The following is a 26,999-nucleotide window of genomic DNA, read 5'->3' as shown; positions in this document are numbered from 1 at the left end:
TCATTGGATTATCTTATCAATATTGATTCAAATGAAAACAAAAGATGTGACTCGTGTTACAGCCTTCGGTTTCCCTCGCCTCCCGTTTTGTGTCCTCCTCCCCCCCCCCCCCCTCCGAGAGAGAGAGAGAGGGGGAGAAAAAAAAATCAGTCAACATTCTTTCACAATACCTAGTTGAGAAATAAGTGCTGATGTGATCATCTAAACCATCTCTGAAAAGGAAAAAAAAAGACTATAACGCAAAAAACGAAAAAGACAATAAAGAATCATTACATGATCAGCTGACTAATTTTATCAAATGCGAACGTAGAAAAAAAAAGAGAGTTCAAGTGCAATGCTCCAAAGAGGCTCAAACCTCCAACGCGATAGAAGAAAGAAATGAGATCATACAATGGTGGTGGCACACGCGGTCTCATACCTTCGGGTTGTACAAGTTGCTGGCCTTATGGGTTAAGATAGGAAACTTTATCATCACTAATGCACAATCAATCTGGAAGATGACGAATCAATCCAGGAAACATGTGTCTGACGTGCTGAATTAGGACACGTGAGCAGAGGAATTCTGTTGCCGAATTCAACCTTAATCGTCTCCATTTCGCGCCCTGAAACTAAAGAACAAAGAGGAGTATTTCTCTTGTTTTTTTTTCCTCGTTTCCTTCTCTCCCATAATATTCACCTTGAGTTAAACAGATAAGGCAACCCTTAGAGGCTGGCGCCTAATGTAACATGATAACCAAACAGAAAACAAAGCGCGAGGAAAACGCGAACGTTTATTCAGTCTTAGCGCAGAAACAACATTCTTCGCGTGAAATCGCCACTGGTCGTCAACGGATGCAAGCAGGCGAGAGAAGAGTAACTAGATACTCCCTCCACACAAAAATCTCTCACACATCTCAGCCCTTAAAGAATCCAGCACCTAGGCGAAGATGCCGGGAAAGACATGGAGGAAGCTAAGGAGAGGCAGGAATAATTGGAGGAGAGCTCCTCCGGACGCTCCACAGTATTGCCGTTTATCTGTGGTTTCTTATTGGTTAAATGAATGTCGGATGATTGGCGAAATTGCGCGCGCCTCGTGCTCGCCACAAGAAAGCTGAAGTGACTTTTCAGCATTAGCAAGAAAGGGGGGAAAATGTTTTCTAACAAAATGAAATAGAATAAAACGTTTGGAGTCGATATGATTGGAGGAGGGAAAAGAGGGTGCAATGAACCCTGTCTATTAAGCCAAGTCTTGGCAGCACTTAATCTATCAGAGCTGAAAGCCACGACCAAATAGATAGTAGACCGGACCTTGATGGCGGGGATCCTTTCTGCTAATAGACAGAAATAGCAACCGGTTAGGACGAGGGATCGAAAATGGACTGAGAACACAAAGGGGGGAATCAGAAAACCTGAATTAAACTCAATTAGACTAGATATGGATTGTATCCTGCTCACGTCATGTGACAGATTGAGGTCATGACCCGCTAGTGGCCGTACGGCTTTGATGATTTGCGGACATCAAAGGCCCGTAAGCGCTATCAACACCGAGCTCGGTGTTTTCACTATTCACACTTCAATGTTTAAGGAATACGTTCAGTCATGAGAGCATAACTTTTCAGGACACCAAAAGTAAGCGTCACCCTAAATCAATGACCAGATAAAACAAATGCAAGAAAACTGTACACACAATAGTTAAGCAAACATTAGAAGGCTTTTTTCAAAGAGTGAGAAAATTTGTCATTGCTACAAATTAATCTACGGAAGATGTGAAGTTAGTGCGTGTACATTGTATCACATCACCTGAGAACAGAATGCTTCTATTATGGTCATTTTATCTGCATCGTTTGTTATTGACTATTCAGTTTGTGTGTCTTTAGCGTGAAAAAGACTACAAACTTTGCAGCGAAGCTTTGCTGTGTAGCGCATGAACATACATGGCACACCATCATAAACCCTCAGGAATCAAACCAAGTATCATAAAATGAAGAGTTTGATCGCAAAACGAGTTTACTTCATTCTTTCCAATTTGAGATATTTGCGATTAAACCTGCTGAAAAAAGCACAAAGAAAAATAATCATTACAATATATAAGATTTATCATAACTTCAAGGATATTCCTTTTCATGCAACAAGTGTAAGATGTATCATTGGGAAGGTTGATGATGATGAACTTCCTTTCAAACGGTGCTTAATCTATTTTGCCATAAAACTCTTCAAATGGATGTCGCTTGATGTCATTCAAGGCAAACATTTACATAATGATAAATCTATCGAAGATGTAGCTCTACGAATGCATTACAAAAACATCGGTTTATTTCTTCACTGCTTTCCCCTCGAATGTTCGTAACAGTACGTTCATGAGCAGGACATACAATATATGAACCTGAAATTATTTACCCTCAGCAAATGATTTCAATATTTTCTCTGACCTTTTACTCACCCAAGACCAAATTTACATGCCGCTTGGACCTAATAGTTTATCGGCCTGATTGTAATCATTTTAATCAAATCTTGGAAAGTGTTACATTCTTATGTAAGCCATCAGTGACTTGCAATCTTTGATATGAGTGCTTTCATGTGACGCTGTCTGCCACTATAGTACAGGAAAGTCACTGCAATTACAATAAGCAAAAGTACATAGATTATACTTTTGTAATGCTCACTTTGAAAGAAAATTATTTGATTTTTGTTCTGACACATCCTATTCAAAATAAGTAGATTGTTTGTAGCCTGAAGTAAATAAGAAATAATCATGTTAAGTTTACAGCTGCAGTCACATTCTCCTAATATTCGTATATGTTAGGGATATTTAATGATTTGTGGAATAGAAAAGCACCTCAAATATATCTTAACGTTTAACGTATTATATTAATGTATTTGCTTGATACACAAGTTCAGGAAGTTTAGGAAGTTTAGGAAGTTCAGGAGTCTTAGTTCAGGATAGTGTAGCACAACTTGAGGATCCAAAATAAATATTTTCATCGCAGAGTTTATTGGACTCATATGATGAGTGATACCATCCACTTGTTGTTTGGAGACGGTTATGTATGGTCAAGGACTGTCGCGTTGCAGTTATATTTTGTCTCACGATAGATCATCGCTGAGGTCATGCAGAGAGACTATAATTTTGTTGCTGTTACAAATTCTAAATTGCGCGTGCTTAAATCTCTATTCTCCTGAATGAAATGGTATATCAACAGATGAATGTGAAGTAAAGTTCTCATTAATACGATTATTTTAAACTGACACACAATCAATAAGCACACATATTTGCAGTACGTCGCTGACGCCAGTCTGCGTATATAATGTTTGTTTTTTAGTGAACGAGGCTGCTTAACTTTTTGTATCATTCTTGATTAGAAATACAGGTCAAGATTGCTGAAGATGGTTGTTATAATGGAACTTTAAAGGTTAAAACATCTAATAAACGCCGGCAAATATTAACCGATGTCAATCGATGCCATTACGTTACTTAAGTTAATTGTGAATTCGTTGGTCAGATTAAGTGTTTGCACGCCTTGACATTGAAGAACCTTGGCGAGGGCTCGGTGTCTTCTGTCATTATTTTGTTTGGACGGACAAAGGAACATTCAACAGTTTTCTCTGGTGCTGAGATCTGCTCCACCTTGGTTAGGACCATGTTCTTGTATATACGGTGCACCAGAGGGGTGGAAATGCTGATATGTGTTACGTTATTATTCAGATGAAGAGATTCAGTTCGGTTTCATAGTAACCTTTAAGAAATAAATCATGATGCATGATCAAGCATATTTTGTTTTCTTCTCCAACTAGTCCCAAGTACAAGTGGTGTGTTTTAAGCGTTCAGGAAAATTAAAATTGGTCACATTTTATTCTAAAACCAAAATCAAACCAAAAACATTACGACTCATCAAATAAAGAAGAAAAACGCCATTGTTAATCTTTACTTGCAGAAAAGTGCTATTCATAACTCCACAATATCCAATTTACGTGTATACTTGCGCTGAGAGTAGCCAGAATCCATGAGATCTGTACAGTGTGCAAGTAATTCAGCCAATGAATATGATCTCTGTGGCTTTATAATTCATATCTTCAAATACCTAGAGAAATATATCGTTTCACTATATACTGTTGTGTACGACCTACACGGAAAACCCTGAACGTGATCGCTTGTGTTAATTCCCGAAGTGTAATAAAAATAATAATAATAATAATAATAATAATAATAATAATAATAATAATAATAGATCATTTATCAAGCGCAGAAACTATGTGTATATATTCTAGTGCGCTTCAAGAGCTCTTAAATTCCTATGTTGCACAATGCTGCATGGGAAGTAATAAAAGAAATAGGCCCATGCTAAAACAAAAAAGTTTTCACTTTTTATTTAAAACTGTCTAAAGTCTGACATTTCCGAATGTCTAATGGTAATCTATTCCACAATCTAGGGGCTGCACAAGAAAATGATTAGTCACCTAAGGTAACTTTCGTTTTGATTTGGGGTATCTGCAATATCGGTCTATCATTTGTACTGCGGAGATTATGACCATGAGTCTGAAATTTAAAGTTCAATAATTCACTGATATAACTAGGGGCCTGACCATTCAGAGCTTTATAAACCAGCATCAATATCTTGAAATCAATTCTTTGGCGAATTGTCAGCCAGTGCAATTCCCTTAAAAAGTGGTGTAACATGAGAAAATCTTTGGAGATTACAAATCAATATTGCACATGTGTTCTATTGCACTAGAGATAAGCATTTTGCCTGTTGTACATTTTTGATCGCGGTTACACCTGAGTGTAACACTGAGTGTAACACGTAATATAAATAGCAGTACGCTTCATGGGCTTAGGTCATTCTAGAATCTAATTTGATGAAAACGCAGTTGTTTTAGACTAACCTATGAATGAAAGCTATGTTATAATCCAGCTTTAACTGTCGTTATGACCATCATGACGATGCATTGCATATAAGTCAGCACTGGATATAATACCGAGCCAGTTTATTAGTCCCACTGTTCGATCATTTCAACACATTATTGTGAATCATTGGCAGGGTTCTCCAAAACGCAATCAAAACTTAGTGACTCCGTAGTCGTTCTCTTTGACTAGTCCCTCTTCGCGCCCAAGTGAATTCTTACAAGGACGTCGCGTGACCCACAAACACTTGCGGCCGTTATACTTTGACCGTTTGGTCCACTTAATTGCGAGTACTAGTAGTGAATGCACTGACCCACCAAAGGTACTTCCGTCACATCCACCAGATCGAGATTTAACGGTATGCATTTACCAGTATCGCCTCAGATGGCACATAAAGGAAATCAATATGCTCCTCACAAACGGAGAGCTTAAGTAGGTACTTGAAGAAGGGTGGTTGCACTAACAAGAAAACATTTTCCTGCTGAAACACACAAGGACGGAAGGAACTTGACTTTTCTTTCAGAGTCAGATGGAAGGAGGAAAACTATCTATAAATCACGAAGGACAAAAGTGCCCCGAACTTCGATGTAGCACATCAAGCAATTTAGTCGCGTCGTCTCGTTAATACCTTGAGCCAGGGGCTGAAGCAGATACGCACGTTGCGGCCCACAAGCCGCTCGGCGGTGCGTTTGACAGCCTTCTACCTTGGCAGAGTGCCTCGCTGCAGAACGCGGCTCTAACGTAATGGCATTAAGGATCTAACCCTGTACGTGTCCGAACTCTGAACTGCCCATCACTAAGACAAAGAACTGTTGGAAGGCGATCTGACGGAAAATGGTACAATACAGATGAAGATGATATTTGAAGAACTATAAGAACACAGCCAAGGAAAGGCACCAAGAAATGTAAACATATGCACACACATTTTTTTAATGTTTATCAAGATTTCATTCAAATCATAACGCAATCAACATACAGCGAAATTACATCATATATTCGACTCTACGAAAATAGAGTCCATAGACACAAACCACACAGCACTTGAAAAACACCATCGCATCACACACATACATACACACAAATTTGGCAATGATTGTTATTTCTCCTAAAGCAGACAACAGAACTAAACTATTAGCTACGAGCACTGAAACAGGAAATCGAATGTAAGGGCAGTGTGACAATTTTGATGGCTTTAATCGTATTTAATGATTTGTATCACTGTAGACTCACTGACTAAACGTATGTTCATTTGATTTTTGACTTGATTTGATGATTTTTTTTATTTATATAGCATCATGATGAAGAAATCTGATCGCGATATCTTGCACTAAAAATAAAAAAAATCTTTAACAAACGAAACAATATAAAAACGTACGAAATAAACAGATCAAAATAACAATATTGAAGTACTAACCTAATATATGATTATACCTCTGGTATATTGTGTTCCGACGTTTAGTCACTTCACTCGGTATACAGACATAAACGAATTTCAGTAACCCCCATACTCTGCTAATTTATATGAGTTAACCCTTGCTTCCTGGGTCAAATCTATGGCAATAAGTTAAGTATGTATTTGCTTGTTTACTTCTCACGAAAGACCAGTATATTGAACGCCTACTAATAATATCTTTGTGGGCAATGCGATGTCAGGACCTACAGTATAATGAATTAAATCGCTATTCACATAACTACAGTCCATTCTTAAAAACACGCAGATATTAAACGTTACCCACTTCATATTGGCTGGATTGCAGAAAAGTAAGCTCCATAATAAAGGGAAGTGGACGATCTACAAGATTTATGCTTTTGAATTGACGCGTATTTTCCACGAGGCCCAGATAATTATCTGAACGACAATATGACTGATTTCTTGCTGCTTTTCCATACCCATTTCCTATTCTCTTCTAAATCTTACAAACTCGACAGGTCACCATGTTGATATCAGATAAGGACTTCGCAAATTGTATCCTTAATTGTATTATGCTTTCGAAACATAATTCTTTGTATATCACCTAGTACTCGAATACACGACTGGAGACCCTCTTCAAATTTTAAATTTTTGCATGCACGAGTTTTAACAGAGTCACTGGAATGAAGAATAAATGCTCGTGATCTTGAATTGGGGCAAAGAAATTTAAAAAAGTCTTAAGTCAAGTTTATATCACCACGCCCGCTAAAGCATATATATATATTTTTAAAGACACGATACTATAATCACTTTGAACACACTTTCCCCACCACTGCTGTAAAAAAATCAGTTTCCGTCACATTTTCCTCCCAATTTTGCCCATTTAAAAGAACGAACTTATCAGATCCTATGAGATCGAATGCAGACGAGGCCAATGCTGAAGAACTCGTCTTAAAGGCAAGCTAGAGGGAATTATTTATAGAGTGCTAAGGTTTTTAGGCCCTCTTGTCATTATCATCTGTCGCTGCAACCGTCATTTGTTCCGCATAGTGATAAAAGAACGATGTGTATGTGTTAAATATCGAGCAGTTCATGGAGTTTTAACTGCTTGTCGCAGGGCGTAGCGAGGAAAGGATGGGTGTTTTGCCAGACCGGTTCCCGCCTCCGCATCCTCTTTCTGACAGACAAGGTTTTGCATGGTAGCAGCAAAGTCCGCTCTCGAAATGAAATGAGTACTTCGTCTCTTGTTTATATTATTCATTGGATAGAATCCGATGTAGACATAATGTATTTCATAGGATCCCTATTGCATATCAGGAGCAAAAAGAACATTGTAGACGAAAAATAACGAACGTGGAAAAAAAATCAGGCACGTTCACGTTGGAGTCCTGGATTTACTGGTTACTTTCCTAGAGACTATATGTTTCTTTACAATGCCGATATCCTTTGACTCTCCCGGGTATTTTGACAGATTTTCTACGCATTTTCACTAAATCAGTGACCCTAGGCGTTCTTCATTTCTACTCCCATGTTAAATATCTTCATATCTTAGCAAATGCCGCTGCTTAACGTGATATGAATAAGATAAACTGGTTTATAGAATATACTTAAGTGGGAAGTGTTGAATAAGCGTCTTCCCAAAAATCTGATATTTTGCATTTGCATGGAGATATACTGGGTCACTAATATCATAAATACATTATACAATATATGTATATCTTTTTTATACAACAAAATTCTAATCTCGCAGGAAATGTAGACATTCAAAAAAAATCAAATTATTGCTTGTGTTAACAAAAATATTTTATTTATTTATTCATTTATTTACACGCAGCAAAAAAAAGAAAGTAAACGCTTTTTCAAGTTTAGATTTCTCATAGAATATTTGGCTGAAAGCTAATGTATTATATACCATATTAAAGGTAATTCAATTGGCTATCAACCTGGTAGGTCAACATAGAGTGAAACTTAACGTATGAGTAAACACCATTGTTTTTCTCTTCCAGGGCACAAAAGTAAAAATTGCAAAACTGAACAAGTTGTCATTCATGCGTATGTGCTCTTCCATAGAACAAACAACAAATTTCACACAAAAAGAAACATGAATTAAGCTGCAAAAACAAACCTTTGATCTCTATGATATCTTTAAAGCCTAAAAGGCCAATGACGGCTAATAATAATGGAGGAAAATAAAGCATCTTATGTCAAATCTAAATTCAAATGAAATAAGAGAAGAAGTAATAATTAACAAAAATGGTACAAATTTGAGCACTTTTTCAAATTAGGAAATTGTAAATAATGTTCGGTTTTTGAAATTGTCACATGGATATTAAATCACTAGTTTAAAAGAAATAAAGACATGCTGCTCATTTAACCATCTTTATGTTTTTTATTCCCTATGTCATTTAAAGTTTGACTTGACATAAAATTCTTATTTTTCCACTTTAGTTTCTTACTTTGTCTTTCTTAGAGGTAATACAGAGATGAAGAGAACAAAAACTTATTCTTCCTATTTCATTCATATCCCTCATTGTGTTAAATTGGTCTTTTCTTGTCAATGTTATCGTAAAGGTCATGTGCAAATGAAAGAGAACATATCAATTTTTGCAATTTTTAATTTTGTGCCTTGGAGGACAAAACCAATGTGCTCACTCATGCGTAAAATTTTCTTTTTAAATTTAATGAGCTTAATAGCCAATTAAATTACCTTTAATATGGTATATAATACGTTGATTTTCATAAAAATCTTCTATGAAATATATGACCTCGAAAAAGTGTTTACTTTCTTTTTTTGCTGAGGGTATTTCTAATCTTTTGTCAGGGTAGCCCATTCACCAATAAATAGTGGTCTTCCATGGAGCCCTGAATAATATTGATGAACATAATGTACATTAAATAGCAAAACGTATATACAGAAGATGACATATACAGTGTAGATACATAACAGCATACTGTACATTGCAAAGTAACATAAAAAAGTACATGCCACAGCAAGAGTTCACCAGAATGAGAGATTCTTCACATTCATGAAAATAAATCCCATTCCATGTCAAATGTATTTGCTGTGAACGCGTCTCACAGCCATCTCCTGACTTGTCTGTACCTGGAGTTCAAATTGATTTTGTTTAATTCAGTTATGACATGAAAAGCTACATTGCTTAAGGTTCTCCCAACGTAAAACGCTTTGAGCAGTTATTTGCTATATACATCATTTACAACTCTGCTGCTCGGGTTCTCAGTGGAACATTTAGCTTCTCCAGCATTACCCCAGTTCTAAAAAATCTTCACTGGCTACCAGTATCCAAGAGGATAGAGTTTAAAATTCTTCTTCATACATGGAAAGCAGTACATTCCTCAGCTCCAAAATATTTGAAAACCTTGTTTCAGAATACGTCCCTGGCAGAAATCTCCGTTCATGTAATAGTAAACAATTAACAATTAAAAGAACCATTTCGACTCTCGGAGAAAAAGCCTTTGTTTCTGCAGCCCCATCTCTCTGGAACGCTCTTCCACTGAGGATCCGATCAGGAGAGACCATTTAAACATTTAAAAAGCTTCTGAAATCACATATGTTCGCATTTTGTTTTGATTGAATTTTCAACGAATTGCTCATTGGGTGTATATCTCTATCTATCTCTTTCTTCTTTTTCAACCTTCTTATGTACAATTATGACTACGATGTATGCTATTCTTTTTATAATTACGTCCCTCTGCGCCTCAGAATAGACTACTAGATCGAAGGCGCATTACAAATGCTGTACTTATCATCATTATTATTACAACCAGCTTTATAGTTACAGTGTAATTTGTCCACGAATATTTAATTCATTTATTCGTGAAAATCTAGTCATTCCTTCAGTTCTTCGTTTACTTTCAGCCAATGCTTGTAATGGGAGCATGAAGTACAGTCTGAACTTTTACTTACTCAAAAAGTGCACTAGCTATCAGCTTGTCTATGACAAACTGTTGCGAAATTGACGTGCAGTAACCTTAGGTTTCGTAGAATCAGGCATTGCTTGTGTCTATAACAAAATGCTGCATTCAGTCTGTACCTAACACAAAACACTCTCTGATATAACATATGGCACCCTATGATATGTGTGCGCATGTGTGTCTGTAAAAAAAAAAAAAAAATGTTGGTTTTGATAGACAAATAACAAATGATATGTTATATTTATATTCATATACAAATATGATAATGATAATCATAAAAATTCATGCAGTAATACAAATATGATAATAATAATAATGATTATGATATAAAATTTATGATAATGAAAACAAAGATGGGTGCATGATACAATTTGTTTCATTTCGGTGGTACTGATTAGCTTACTTTCCAATTCAGAATTATCTTCGGACGTTATTTCAATGAGTTGAATGTCTTATCTTTATTTCGATTACACTACGTCTCGATCAAAGCACTCAACTCATAAACTTTGTCATAATGTTACAATCGATTCTCATCTAAACGAGCAAATGTTTCCACAAAGAAGCATCTGTATACTTTTCAAGATGTAAGATCTTCTATCTGAACAATCCCTGGTCTTTATAGACAATTCTTTAAAACAGCTTTACAAATTGTGTTTAAATATTGTGTTGGAGAAACAATAAAAGTAATGAACTCAGCTAATGGTAATTTCTCTGTAAACGTGCTATCATTACAAAGTTCTATACAATCATCTCACACTGATGGGTCTTTTTTTCAGTGTTCAAACACTTAAATGCTCCAAGACATGTCCTCTTCCTTCGGGCTCTCCATGCAAAACTGCTACACAAAGAAAACCCTGCAAATTAACTGGAATATAAAAAGGAAATGTAACTACACTCTGATAATGACTAGATAGGAGCTACATAGTTTATCATAATCATAAAACATCGAATATTAATGAGGGGAAATTCCAATATTAATGAACAAACAATTCCTATGCTTGGAAAGATACAGGTAGATTGTTACATAGCGTAAACGGTAATTTCACGTCAGGTCATCGTCATTAGTCACACCAAGAAATTGAAGGTTTTATTTGTGTCCTCAGGGCAAGTTTTCAATCATTGCATTTATTTCATAATCAGCAGCATGATATGTGTCGAGGTTTTTAGAAGTGCGTGCACATTGACACGTAAACCTCCGAAAACGCAGACCAGTACTTCGATCCAATACACCAGTGGTACCCCATTCATTTTTGACCAGTCCTGCCGTTTGTACTGACATGCGTTAATCAAGACCGAGCGAGAAAACCCCAGAGGTGTCTGTGCATCAATATTGCACTTCCCGCCAAAACACCGCCCACGGATACTGCCGTATCAGATGCGCGGGCCCTTCGTCACGCTCGGCGGCGGCGTGTCTTTGATCTAATCATAGCCCAATTTTGGGCGAAATTGAGCCAGGAAAACGTGTATGCACGACCGCACGTGTGTGTTGCCCGCGGAACGAGGATTGCCCGTCTTAACGCAAATGTTACCCCGACTTGAGTGGGTAGGACCTTCTTCCAGAGTAACATGTACCGTCTTCCAGAACACTCTCTTTGATACAACCGTTACGTGTTCATGCACCCTTTCCTCGAACATAGCTAACTGCATGCAATTTAGTGAAGGCTATACACGCATTTGCAATGCCTGGTCAGCTGTCGAGTAAAATGTTTATACGTGAAGCTGTCTTATACAGCAACACGTGTACCATTTTGCTCGACGTAAATCTGCCAAGGGTATGCACGAGCACAAGTATCTGGATTCATTGTTACTAACAGAAAATGTCACTAGATGGGAAAACAAAAGGAAACACCTTCACGGTACAGGAAGCTTACAAACTGTACCCCTGATGCCTGACGACAAAATATTTGTTGCGCGGTGTGTTTATTTGGTATCTTCATACTCCTTTTTTGTCACAACCGATGTTTGCCAAATTCAAGGAGTCACTGTCGACATTACGGATAAAATTTTTGTTTGGCTTTAAACATTCCGCCGAGAATGAGGGAGAAAATGTGTGATTTCCTTCCTCTAATGTGACACCAACATACCGTGACACCACTTCGTCACGATGCGGACAATGGACGATTTGGAGTGTGAATAGGCCTACCTTCTTCCTCGTCATTATAATACATTAATTATGTGTATTCTAATGTTCAATGCCATATGAAGTATATTGCATGAGGTGATGCCCGGTCTGAGGGTATTTTCTTTTATTAGTCTATTCACATACCCGTTTGTTATTTTTTAATGCCTTTTTCCATGTATAAAGTAGATTGCTTGATTTGATATTGAACAGTATGCCACCATCCAAAAGGGTGACGCTATACATGATGCCATCCACGAAGGTGTGATAACGACTACGCGAGATGGCTGGCCTAGACGACCCAAAGTGTCTGGAAATCCATTTAATAATCTTCTCTAAACAAGACTTCAACATTCGTCAGAAAATCTTCCCCGCGACACCCGCAGCACCCTGGTGATCTGCAGGCCAGGTTCACCTACACAAAGCCATGAAGACACATACAGTGCCTCCTTTGTGAGTAACATGAAGTCTCACAACATACAAAACAGCTCGGTATGGTTTGTATCAGACTTTTGAAAGGAATCAGCCAAGGGTGATCCACATCGGTCAAATAGTAAAGAAAGAAAGAAAAAAAAAGAAGCACCAACTGCCTGCAATATTATTCTCCTCCTCCCTACGCCAGCCGCCATTTTTTATTGCCTCCCTTTGCGATTACTTGCTGTCGCTCAGCATTATCCAAGACGGCCAACCTGGCGTTATTGGGGATATTTTGGTCTCCTACAGCAGGGTCAAAGTACTTCAGGCAAATTTTGTGTCAATTCCTAAGTTGTTTTTTTTTTCCTCTTCTTTTCAAAATATATTACATGAAAACGAGGGTGAGAACACTGCATGGCTCTCGTTTTTTTGTGGTCTCTTTACAATACAGTATGCGATTGTGAAGTATCATAGAAGAGCGAAACAAATTCATTTCATTTGAAATTCCTGCGACGAAAACTAAGTCAGGTGATGAAGCGCCTGAATACAGTAGCTGAAAAAAATTGAATAATATTATCATTATGAAATAGTTACATTTAGATTAAATAAGTGTGTCAGGGAAAGTGGCGGCTTGTTAAAAAGAGACAAGTTATTATTTCCCAACGTCCACGAAATAAAGTTTGAATATTCCATTGAAGATGACATTATGTGCATTAATTGGAAATAAAAGTATTTCATGAAAACCTCAAATATTCTACGAAAAATTCGAAGAAGGAAACAGGGGTATACTTTATTTCGGTCATGTTGTACCGGTATAACGAGTTGAAGGTAAATTGAGATGTTTAATGTGAGTAGAGTTGTCGTTTCAAGCTGTGACAAGGTATATTTCTGTTTGAAACTAGCCACGAAAGAATGCTTTCCAAAGAAGTACTGACCGTCAGAAAAAAAAGATACTCAGTGACCGACTGTCCTCAATTTGTAATAACCTCATTTTTAAGCTATGAAGAGACTCTAATGTGCGCACATTGAGGAATGAGTGCTTACAATCTTTGCATTAATACTGTCATCGTAATCATTATCACTATCATATAGACATATAAATATGCACATACACATATTCATATTTGAAAAATGTTTGTGTGTTGTGTGTTTGCAAATATGCTTTATTTCTAATAATCTATTGCGTCGACCATGTTTATCGAATAGAACAATAAATTCTAGAATCACATCTCCAGGCAGTGTTTTTCGATTTTAGTCTGGTCGCAGTCCCACATTAGTTTAACGATGGACCTGCCACTTCCAGCCATATTCCACCATCATTGATTTGAGCTACAATATTGGCGCCTTGGGTTAGGAGAGGGGGTTTCCACGTGGGTCACATGTACTATGCCTCTCCGGCCAAAGAATCAACTGTGAACTGGTACATCTGCGGAGATATTACACAGGACACCTCCTATAAACGCCCTCCCTTTCCCAACATACCCATCCTCTCGATTTATCTGTAATATCCGCCAACGACCGTGTTCATGCCTCGAAACAACAAAGTCCAAATTTATGTAATAGCATCAGCTCTGCAGCCAACGGTCTCCGAAACTGTTTTTCCTCTTATTTTTCCTTATTTTTTGTTCTTGTTTTTTGTTTGTTTGAGTTTTTCATTTTTACAATGACCCGCCCTGCCGGGAAGGCCGTTTGATTCTCGGCCAATCCACCAACAGGGGCATGCGGTGCTTTTAGCGCTGGCTGACTAACGCCTGGTGCCGCAATACCAGGCTTGATGTGGTTTCAAGGCGCTCTGGCTTTCCGTTGTTATTATTTTTGCCCTTTCTGAAGTTCTTTAGAAATTATCGCATCTCTACGACAATTTGGTTAATATGATTTTGATTGTGTACATTGAAAGCGGCCCTTTACGTGTCAATGAACAAGCGGCGTAACGACTCTGAACTTTTACTTACTCAAAAAGTGCACTAGCTATCAGCTTGTCTATGACAAACTGTTGCGAAATTGACGTGCAGTAACCTTAGGTTTCGTAGAATCAGGCATTGCTTGTGTCTATAACAAAATGCTGCATTCAGTCTGTACCTAACACAAAACACTCTCTGATATAACATATGGCACCCTATGATATGTGTGCGCATGTGTGTCTGTAAAAAAAAAAAATGTTGGTTTTGATAGACAAATAACAAATGATATGTTATATTTATATTCATATACAAATATGATAATGATAATCATAAAAATTCATGCAGTAATACAAATATGATAATAATAATAATGATTATGATATAAAATTTATGATAATGAAAACAAAGATGGGTGCATGATACAATTTGTTTCATTTCGGTGGTACTGATTAGCTTACTTTCCAATTCAGAATTATCTTCGGACGTTATTTCAATGAGTTGAATGTCTTATCTTTATTTCGATTACACTACGTCTCGATCAAAGCACTCAACTCATAAACTTTGTCATAATGTTACAATCGATTCTCATCTAAACGAGCAAATGTTTCCACAAAGAAGCATCTGTATACTTTTCAAGATGTAAGATCTTCTATCTGAACAATCCCTGGTCTTTATAGACAATTCTTTAAAACAGCTTTACAAATTGTGTTTAAATATTGTGTTGGAGAAACAATAAAAGTAATGAACTCAGCTAATGGTAATTTCTCTGTAAACGTGCTATCATTACAAAATTCTATACAATCATCTCACACTGATGGGTCTTTTTTTCAGTGTTCAAACACTTAAATGCTCCAAGACATACATATCTTACAAATAGGCATATTCATTTACAAGTGTACAAGAAATCAATTTCCCTCACTGTTTCACAACCTATTTTACTTTAAAACAAATATCTGCACATATCAAGCTCGTCATCTCGTGAACCCCAAAACCAGTGCTTGCGGACTCGACTTCTGACACACGTTTACCGATCAGCTGAAAGGGATGGTATAGTGTTGGGTGAGGTGAGGATTGGGCTTTTAAGTTTTTGTGAGATACCAAGAAACTACTTATGAAATAGTACAGAGCATACCATTCTAAGAGGAATTCAAAGTCTATTCGATGAAAATCGGTTTTCGAATGGCTGAGACATCCAAAAACAAAGTAAAACAAAGCCATCGTAATAAAAGGTGGGTCCCACATTTTTATTCGGATCACTCTGTTGTTGTTATCTCAGCCATTTTAGAACCAATTTTCATCAAATAAACTTTGAATTCCTCTTAATATTACAGGCTCTTTCATATTTCTGAAGAGGTTTCTCACTATCTAACCCAAAAATGTTAGAAACCTGAAGTTAGGTCTCAACCAAAACTATACGATCCCTTGAAGCTGCGTTCTCCCTTTTTCTCTTTTGAGACACATTCAAAAAGATGCTTATCGAATGCTTATCAACCCTGTAATTAATCAATTCATTCAATTTCCATTTCAAGGCATAGCGCCTACAAAATTGTAAATACACTTTCCATACTATACATGCTCCCTTACCAATAAAGGCAATCAAACAAATTCACATGACAAAATAAAGGTGGAAGATAAGATAGAAGGAGAAACGAAGAGACAGACACTGACAGAGGGGGAAACATTGCGCACTAATACACAAAACGTCAGGTACTACATGAAAAAAAAAGAATTTTAATAAAGCCTTCTAACTTGACGTCTTACTGTTTTTGATAGATGAGAGTAGGGTATTCCAAAGATTATTGTAAAATATGGAAGATTGTGTGTGTGAAATCCGGTTCAATGGGGGTATGTGTATGTTGGGCATTCCTACTGTTATAATCATGATTGGAACAATTTAGAGCGAAAAGAGTGTAACACACTTCAGGAAGAATGTTGTTACAGAATATGAATACATTAATTACACTCTCAAGGGAAATGAATTCTTGAACAGATGAAATTTCATCTTATGAAATAAAGGCTCGGAGGGAGCTAGATATGTAGATTGGCTTATTTAACGAATACTACATTTCTGTAATTTATGAACGCAATCAATATTTTTCATCGCAGTATGGCCCCAAGCAATACTGCAATATCTCCGTATCAGCAATTATATGAAATGACAACTAAATTCAAGCTCTGTTTGTGATGGCGGTCTCATGTAGTACTTTCCTATCATGGTCAGTTTTGTTATGGAATTGACACTTCCTAAATACTGACTTGTGTCTTATACTTTCCTCGCATACCTTGTATCCATTGGTTACTCTACCTGGAGAAAAATGAGTATGCAATGAAACTGAACCAAACCAATCCTAATCAATGCATAGTAAAATGATATTATTCTAAAGAACAGGGCTGTGAGTAGCAAAAGCATGCCGTTGCAGCAATGGAATTTTATAGTATGTCTTTACATGTGACATAATACACTCTTAGAAACACATGAGAAATGAACAGAAATGAACAATCATGTTTGAAAAAAAGTATGCTTTAGATTGAATTTTAAAAAATGGAGTAGGCACATGGGCAGGAAGTTGTCCCTCCCCCTTTAATTGAGAATGGTTTTGGTTTTTAATGAACTATAGTAACTGTGAAAGATAATTTCTGAACGGGTAAGAAGTTTGCTGAACATCCTATTTGACAAGATGCTCATTCCTGGTATATTCTTTAACATTTCCTGTCACATGCTAACAAAAAAAAAAAGAAGAAAGATGACATTCTAGCTGGATACAAACAGTATAAAAATCAACATCGGCTTTACTAGAGAAATGAGTAGGCCTACTTGCTGTCAAACTGCAACTAATGTGTGGCTGCGGCGGGGAATCCAATTATGTCACCGTCAATGTTCAAAGGGTATAAAAGCAGTGTAAAAGGTGATTAAAGGCAGTGAAATTCGAGATGGACACGATCAAAGCAGTCATCAAAAGCGGAAGAAACTCACCTGAAAGATGCTTGGTGACGAAATATAGTATCAACGGTAGATATGTCAGTGTTTCTTAAGCATGATCTTCAAATCGTAACGACTGCCTGAATTTGTAGTGATACAATACAAGTGCCCACGATGTCTGTTTTATTCTGTTTCTCTCTGCTATTTATATATGGTTTCCGTTACTCCGGGAATCATTCTGTTCGTGTCAATATTGGCAGTATTCTGATTTTAATTTATTTCGCTATGACTGCCATGTTTTTATCACAGCTTTGATGTGCATGTGAGATGCTCACAATAAAATTTGTGTGAGAGAATGTAGAATGCCACGTGGACCAGCACCAATTCAATGACAGAGCTTTGTTGCTGATGTAATTGGTCGGGATTTCTTGAAACGCATTGAACGCCCTTATTTACTTTCGCTTGGAGCAAGCGGCAGAATCTTGAAAGCTGGTAGTTTTCCTCCTGACAAAAGGGGATAGGAAGGGAGGTACAAAGAGGGATAGAGTATTGCCTACAGTAATGCTGATAATTGTGTGGTCTGAAATGTCTTGAGTTCAACAAACGTACAGACAGCTGTGGTCAGGCTATGTGAACGATAGGCAGTCGGACCGTCCGTTTCCACAGGCTCCCTACCCTAATCAGGTTTGACAGGTTAATATGATGCGCTGATGGTTCATTTTCTAGATCTGGGGAAACATAGAAGAAAACGACGATGACGAAGTATTACTGAGACTAGGAATATCAGTCGTCTGCATTTTCCTCCTTTTCCATTTCTTCTATGTGTCCACGTTCAGAGTGAATCGGGAGCACGGAGAGGCTAAAATAAAAACCTCAGATTTAAGCACTAAAATTTTTATTCAAATCATTCGTCATTAAAAAGGAGATCATTTCCTATTTGGGAAGGACTTAGAGAATGTTAAGTCATACATGGGCCTATATGCCACAATGCAAAAGACGTGTTGAAAACGTAATTCCACTCCAGTTTCAGTCTACTTTAATGACTAGAGTAAACTGATAAGTAAATGGATACAAATAAATGAGTTACGAGATTATGAATTTTTGAGTATCAAGCACATTTACAAATCAAATAAGGTGCAGATGCCATTGCTGCACAAGTTTTTTTATTGAACTTAATTCACACAAGTATTCAATAAACCTCTTTTCTTTATCTTTTTTTTTCATTGCATGGAATCATGAAGAAGACAGTGTATCAGTCACAATAAGTTACTGCTGTGCGGTGACAAAGTGTAATGATTTTAGGGGATGTATTTGCATTTGTTAAATTGCCATCAAAACCCGACTTTAAGTTTCTTAGTCATTACAGAAAATGAGACGGGTGTGAAGTGATGACATCATCGCTTTATTAATTGGCATGTGTGGTTATGACAGCTGATATTACTCCTTCTTTGAAACCAAGTGAAACTACCAATTCCATGCATAGCTTGATTTTAGCTCATATTTTGATGAAACTTCTATCATTCTGGTTGTTTTATTTCATTGTATTCAGTAAAAAAAACAACTTAAACATGGAACTTGTCGTCTAGAATAGAGCTAGTATGAAATGTTGCAAACTTCAGTTGTTTACAAAATGAAAAAAAAAAGCAGCAACGCATGACATTGTGAAAATGACGAAGAGGTCTTAGCTGTCCGTTTTAATATATCAAAATTCTGCAACATGTCTTTTTAATGACTAAGAAGAACATTATTTGAGAGAATCTAAGCCTCTTTGATTTTCTTTTCGCTGATTTAGAAGAATTCGTTGAGAGACCTAACAACTTTTCATTAAAGTCCCATAATACACGTGGATCAAAGTGAACGAAACGTTTTATAAGCTGAAAATGTTATCTTTTGCTATGAAATATAATCATAATGTAAAAGAAAAGAGGAAGGAAATTACTGAGTTTGATTTGGTGTTCAGTCTTTCAACCACAAAGTATTTCCGCGTGGTAATGCTATTGATATTGGTATCAATAAATAAACAAATAAATAAATGAATATATATATATATATATATATATATATATATATATATATATATATAGTCAATCATTAAGTTCTAAAAATGAAAACAACGATTGATGGAGTTGATATGAACTCAACCGGAATGGGAATAAGTGCATTCAATATACATGTGAAATCATTCTTTCATGATATGATAATTTTCCTGACTTTGTATCATTTTCTCGAATATTAGGCAGAAGTCGTTGCGTAATGAATGTCACTAAAATAATAATTGTAGGGTCCACTGTGGAGCGTAATGCCAAAATCTGGATATGAGGGCTTGGGGTTCTATTCAGCCCAATAAATGCATCCGTGGACAAGATGTTAAGTCCGCAACGTCCCTCTTGACCATGTTGACTAAAGGGTATATAACATGACAATGCTATAATCATAGGGTCATAATGATGACAGGTCCCTCTAGCATAGCAGTGGCAACAATGAAGAGGATACCCTGGATAAATAAGACTATTATCATAACCATAGTTATCTTCTTTCGTGATTCGATGCTTCATATAATATATACAATATACTTCTTGCGAGACTTTGTCACAGGCATACATTGGAGAAATAAAACATCCATATATCTGGCACGTCACAATATGACCCTCTCCGGTCGGCCTTCTTTGGCAAGTGAAAAATCCTCTCAGAATACTTCCGGCCTTGTCTTCTAACTTCGTCCCACACTTCATTTTTTTTCTTTTCCTTGCCTTTTCCTTCTTTTCCTGTGTTCTTTGTAGATCGCACGTTAAAAAAAATCAGAAATTAAAAAAAAAAGAGACGTCCCTTTTTGAGCCCAAATTCCGAAGTAAACATTTTGTTCATCCGCCTGCCACGAAAGACAAAAGAAACCTCTGAATGCTGTATCCAACAAACCAAACCAAGCAGAAAATTCTGAGTGGGGAAAAATTTGCCAAACCAGCTTACATAATTTGATAATTGAGAGTGAATCAACAGGAAAGTGAAGAAGGGAGAAAACTGACATCAACGAATTATAGCCCTTTACACGGCATAGCGGTGGATAGGTACAGCAATCAACTTTAAATCTTCCTCTTTTTCACAGCCAAATTTTAGACGAGATGGTGGCGACAGGGAAAAGCTACAAAAGTGGCTCAAACAAAGAAAACTAACTTATTACATATTGAAGACAAGATAACTACGATGAAATCGAATAACCGCAGAAAACATTGCAATATTCAACTCGAGCTTTTCGGCGCCGTCTTCACGAAATAAAATTTAGCTTTTTTTTTTTTTTCCAATCTTACTTACTGACATAGGCCAGTTTCATCATTACACGACCGGTACATCAAACGAAGCAAATTGCTTACAATGTCTTTGTCCACGGACACTCACAAGTACGGACCAATACCTATAATTCGATCTCAGGGCCCTTTGACCAAACTGCTTGAAGAGACGTTGGTATGAAAAAAAAAAAGACAGTGGACACAGCCGGACGTTCGTGTATGCAATAATACTGGAACTTGCCGCAAAGGTTAGCGAACCCCTCATGTAATATCTGCATGCCCGTGACACAAAACAAATGAATGTAATTTTTTTTTTCTCTTAGGAAACTTCTTGTTTCCTCATCATCTTCCTCCAAATCTTCCTCCTCACATGTTTGCAAACTCCGTTTTATTCTGTGTATCAACTCACACGTGGACTACTTTTTACAGCCCTCACAAAACATACAATTAATGGGAATGATGTATGTGTAACTACATTATAAACCCCCTTTTTTTAATAGTATGTTCACTAGTCATATAAACTTATTTACTCTTCTCTTTCTTTCCTATCTTGGTATGTTTGAATGGATTTCTGTCACAGACACACACACACACACACACATACACACGGACAGACACACATATACAGACTCATCTCTCCTGGAGTTTTCAGCTGCTATATACCGATGAAACTACGCGTCATGATGATGGGCCCCGAAGGCCTGAACAAGACGGTCAATGAATTGAATTTGGGGGCACCGTGCTACTGAAGGCTCGCTCTTTCAACATTAGGACATACTAAACGATTAAAGGGAAATAATATGAGAGTTAACGATAATACTGTGATATCTCTACGAAAGACCATTATTTCGTGGAAAAGAGTTCAATAATTTAGCAGCATTAAATGTCGTCAAGATCCATGGAATTCTGAATCAATAAATAATTCAAATAGATCATCCCTGAATTTGTGATTTTAGCAAATAAAAACATGTTTCTCAAATTGGAATGTACATATATATATATATATATATATATATATATATATATATATATAATGTATATACTGTATATATATATATATATATATACACACACATTTTGATGCTGAGATAGAAAAACAACGTTTTAGACAAGAATCAAGATGTAGTAGAGGTGGGTTTTAAGTTAGGATAAGACATGAAATTTAAATCAGGCAAATGCTTTGTTCAATCATCTCATGACCATAGAAACAGAAAAACGGGTGGTGCAGAGAGCTTGAAAATTAACACTGCAGGAATCACACAGGTGCTTATAAGGCAGTGCATAATGTATAACACACATGGAACACACAACGCACACATGATAATATACACATATGTATGTATGTATGTATGTATATATATATATATATATATGCGTGTATTTATATAATATATGATTATATATATACATATATATACATATATATAAATATACAGTATATATATTTAGTAAATTGTAGTCCACATGTTGGTACAATATAAAAAAAAAACAGAACAAAACTCAAGCTCACGTTGGAACTGTTGGTATGGACAGCATAAGCTTGAGTTCTGTTCTATTTTTTTTATGTGTAGGCCTATATTGTATATACATATATATAACATTGTATACATATCTGTATATATGAATACATATATATATATATATATATATATATAGAGAGAGAGAGAGAGAGAGAGAGAGAGAGAGAGAGAGAGAGAGAGAGAGAGAGATCTAAAGTAAACAAAAGTAAACAAAAACACGCAGTATAATATAATTAGAAAAATAAAATTTCACTTTTACCAGTGTTGAAGAGACCCATTGACTGTTAAGTATTCTATTTCAATGCAAAAATTTTAAAACTCATTCTACTGTATAGCTCTTTTCTAATCTCAGTAGCATATTCTTGCGATTTAGAGACAAGCAATGCAAGCAGGCCAAACAATAACATTTATTTGCAATTGGGCAACTAAATCACTCTTTCAGCGCAGCATCATATCACTGCGAGAAACAAGAAGTATGGAGTCGAGTGCGTAAAGAAGACTGTACATGTTCCCTAGGAATGCTTTTGTTGGTTTGTATCTTTTATGTTCTTTCAACTAGATCGAACTTCTCCTTGCCTTTCATAGTGTTCCTCCTTCATCTATATTTCTAGTGAACCATTGCAATGGATTCCAATAAGATTGTTCTCCTCTGGAGTTAGATATTGCTGGGTGGCTTGATATTAGGATTTCTCCCGATGCGATCAACCAATGAAAACACAGGACGGGAGAACAAGGCGAGAGAGAGAAAGGGGGGAGGGGGATTCAAGAATCAAATGACTCAGTCGAAAGCTTGAGCTTGAGAAATCTCATAACACTCGCGGCACCTCATAAATATGAATAAAACAAGAAACAAAACAGTATACGAGAGAACAAAACGAAGAAACAATGCAGCCTAAAAGGAAGCTGCATGTTTTGGTAACAAGTCCCGGTGTCCAACACTTATCAAGACTCCCCAGACATCCTGTAAAATGACAGAGATTGCAGTATTATGATTTAGATTGTCGATGGTTCGCAACATTCAATGTAAAGATTTATTCTGATATTTGTGGGAACATTCCTTTGCGTTAACCAAATACTGGCTCAAAAACAATGGCCTAAATATGTTCTAAGAATTGTTTTGTTAATATAAGATTTCCCGTAGCTGTAATTATTGAGTGACAATCAATCCCTGAATAGAATACTCTACGTTTGACGCTTGAGTGTCGAGTCTTCTTTTTAGAAGAAACATTGTTTTTCGGCTTCGATCTATAGATTATATTGAAAGTTAACAAATTTGTTAATTCCTTCTCACATCCATTCACTCACATCACCCTCTCATCTGTCGATCAGCTTAAAAAGATTCCACGTTTCCTTCCCTACGCAAAATTCTTCCTTGTATTGTACGCTAAAATATCTGAAATTAAGTTTTTCATACAATAATTTTCTTTGTTTACCGCTTCATACACACGCACTAAGACGCATGCATATATACATGTATATGCCAGCATCAACATACAACATGTGATTTTGATAGAAAACTATAAGAGATCATTACATTAACGCAATATATATTATTATCACCGCTTGAATACATCAGCAAATACGTAACTGCATCAGGAGTATTAAATGTTGGTAAGACTTTGCTGGTGCATTATAATTTTGTTGACGTGTTCGAAAAGGAAAAAGAAAGAAAGGACTAAATCTTTTCCTTGAAAGTAAAAACTACAACAGGAAGTATTGAAGGGGTGTCAGATGCAATGAAAGTGTTACAGCTGGAGTGTGGAATTAGACATTAAAGAGGTTTAGTGCTTTAATTCTGGTGGGTCCGGGTAATAAGAGTAATCAGTGACAATATAACAATGATACAAAATAACGTGAACACCTTTGGCACAAGAAGTTCATGTTAGAATACTAATGCTCCGTATATCAATATAGCGTCGCTCACAGACAGAGACGCCAACACTTGACTTTGATCAAGTTTTTGCGAGGTGGAAACAACAAAGAACAGGATAGAAGTTACGCCGGTAAGAGCATGGCAAAATAACATGGTACCACAGACAATCTCTAAACTTTGTCTCTACACGGGAAGGTTGCTCTGTTCCAGTGCTTTCAATTCACCAAACAACACATTTAAAGTGAACAGCTCGAAATGTTTGGGATCAGTGAATATCATACCATTTTCCTCCCAGAATCTGCTTAAAAGTAAGACTTTCCAATATTCTCTACATTGATCACGAAGAGTGAGAATAGGAGAGGAGCTCGAGTCTCCGGAAAGGCACAAAGAAATTACCAGACTAAATTTCAGATGTGAATTGTGTGTAATAAAGCTCGGTTCATCTAGCCGCAGTTAGCATAGGCGCCATTGTTGATACAGTGAAGGGGCTCGCCTTAAGCTCGCTTCGCAGATATTGTTTTTGGCCCCAAACAATAAACAGTCGCTCGATACATCTTCCCCTTCTCCTTCTTCTTCTCTTTATCCGCCGCTCTTCTCAATATTTCCCTCTCATATGCAGCCTAGATATTCTCATATAAAAATGGAACCATATATTGCGAGCTTCTTTTTGTTTACTATGATGGTAACTTAAGGCTACAGGTTCTTCGCCATGGCGGTAAAACGTTACACCAAAGTGTTTAAAGTGGAAGGGCGCCCCTCACAATTAAAATCATCCATTTATGATGAACGTGTGGTAAAACAAAACAACATACATCCACAAGCCGTGAGACTTGCTTCCATAAAACAGTGACCTGCAGTATTAAAAATAACACACACAAACACGCATACACACATACACCCAAAAAGCTTTTTCTATGTATTGAACAAATACAATACAGTAGTGCCGAAAAACTTCTTGATATTACACTTTTAGATTAAAACGTGTTTGACAGAAGGTACTTACAAGTATCTTGAAATGTGAATGTATTAATTTTTTTTAAATGTGTGTGTGTGTATGTCTGTCTGTGTGTTTCTGTTTCATGCACAGTTCTTTCCATATGTTCATATTAGTGTCTATACTGAATATTGTCTCTAAAATGCACGTATTTAGACTTAACGATTATATTAGCATTCTCATACATTACACAGTAGTTCTCATATTTACAATAGGCACGAGGAAGCGTCAGACCTTCATTCTATCAAACAGAGTTGCAATTGGATTAACTAAATTATTGCAAGAGAGTGTTACTGAACTGTTGTAATACTTTGGAATATCAGTATTACATGTAATCATTAACACAAGTAACAATAACTGTTTAACCAGTCTTGAGTAATCGAACCCACATAAATGCCTTCCTTGCACCATGTACACAAGAGACTATCATGAAATATTTTCTTCTAAATTCGAAACATCCATGTTTCTCAGTGCCAGTGACCTCATACATGACATTTCTCAGGGTTAAACTCTGGAAGCCTCACAAGAAAATATCTTGAAAAGGAAGGCTGAGATAAAGTATCCATCAATAAACATGGCGGCGTGCATACAATCACGGATACGGATATCCAATCTAATTTCGTGCATATAAAGGAGCCTACACTTTCTTGTCATCACCACATGCTTGAGCAACAGTCTCGACTGACATTCAACGTAAACAGTTTTTCCCGTATTTCTGCTCGTTTTAAAACAACACTCATCATCTGAATGTCATTCAAAATTCAGATATCACATGAAGATTTTATTTAAGTCCACAGTTATTGAGTCATTTTCGTCCCACGAGTTTGTTAATTTCCACGAAGTGACCCTATACCCTCCATACGTCTTTATCTTTTAGTCCAGACCATGGTTTACGTTTGGTTGGATCCAAGCTGAAGGGATATTGTTTGGTCCCTTGATACCAATCGATTAGACCCCGCGAATGAGCGACGTGTTGCGCTTTTGTTCGCGCTTTTTTAATTTCCTCCCGCTCAATTAGCGCGCGGGATCCCGAGTTGGGATCCTCGGGGAGGCCATTTCCTCTCTACAAATCACGCGGGAGGAAACGTCTTACAAATAGATGCAGAAGGTCAGACATGAGTTCTTCGTCTTCCCATCATTCTCATAGCATTTCTTTGTTCCGTCCATGGGCAAGATGTAAAAAGGTACGAGGTATACCATAAACCGAAGTGTCCTGAAAGAACATTGAGGAACTCTTATACCATTCATGTTTGTCAAACAACTCAGGCTTGCATCTAAAATGGGTTATATGCTGCGAGGGCCAGTCCACGTTACCTCTGCCCTAATTCTGGCTATCAGACCATTAAGATATTCATTGGCATTTGACAATGAAGAGACAGCGGGAGCGAGGGAGAAGGAGAGAAAGTGGACAATGATACCGAGAGAAGCGGCGAGGCAGGGGTAACGCAATGTTTGTTAACATTGAGATAGGCTCACAAAAAGACATTCATATCTACCAGAGAGGAGCTTTCAGATGGGAAAGTAGGAAGGGAACAATATTTGACTGCTACTGTTTGTCGGCTCCATTTTCCTCCCGACAACTCAATGTGTTCATAAAAATCATAGTTTCTGGAGCGAATTTCCGGTTTGCTCGATCAGCTCCTTTTGGCGGGAATCGCTCCCCGCTGCGCTGTCCTTTGCCAGTACTGTGCGTAGACGATCGCGTTTCACCCAGGGTGGGCGGTTTTTATTCTCAAATTCTTAGAATCACC

This window comes from Diadema antillarum, unplaced genomic scaffold, assembly GCF_040938485.1.
Source record: "Diadema antillarum isolate AM-2024a unplaced genomic scaffold, OU_Dant_1.0 seq00000014_RagTag, whole genome shotgun sequence".
Lineage (NCBI taxonomy): Eukaryota > Metazoa > Echinodermata > Echinoidea > Diadematoida > Diadematidae > Diadema > Diadema antillarum.
This window is presented reverse-complemented; position numbering follows the sequence as displayed.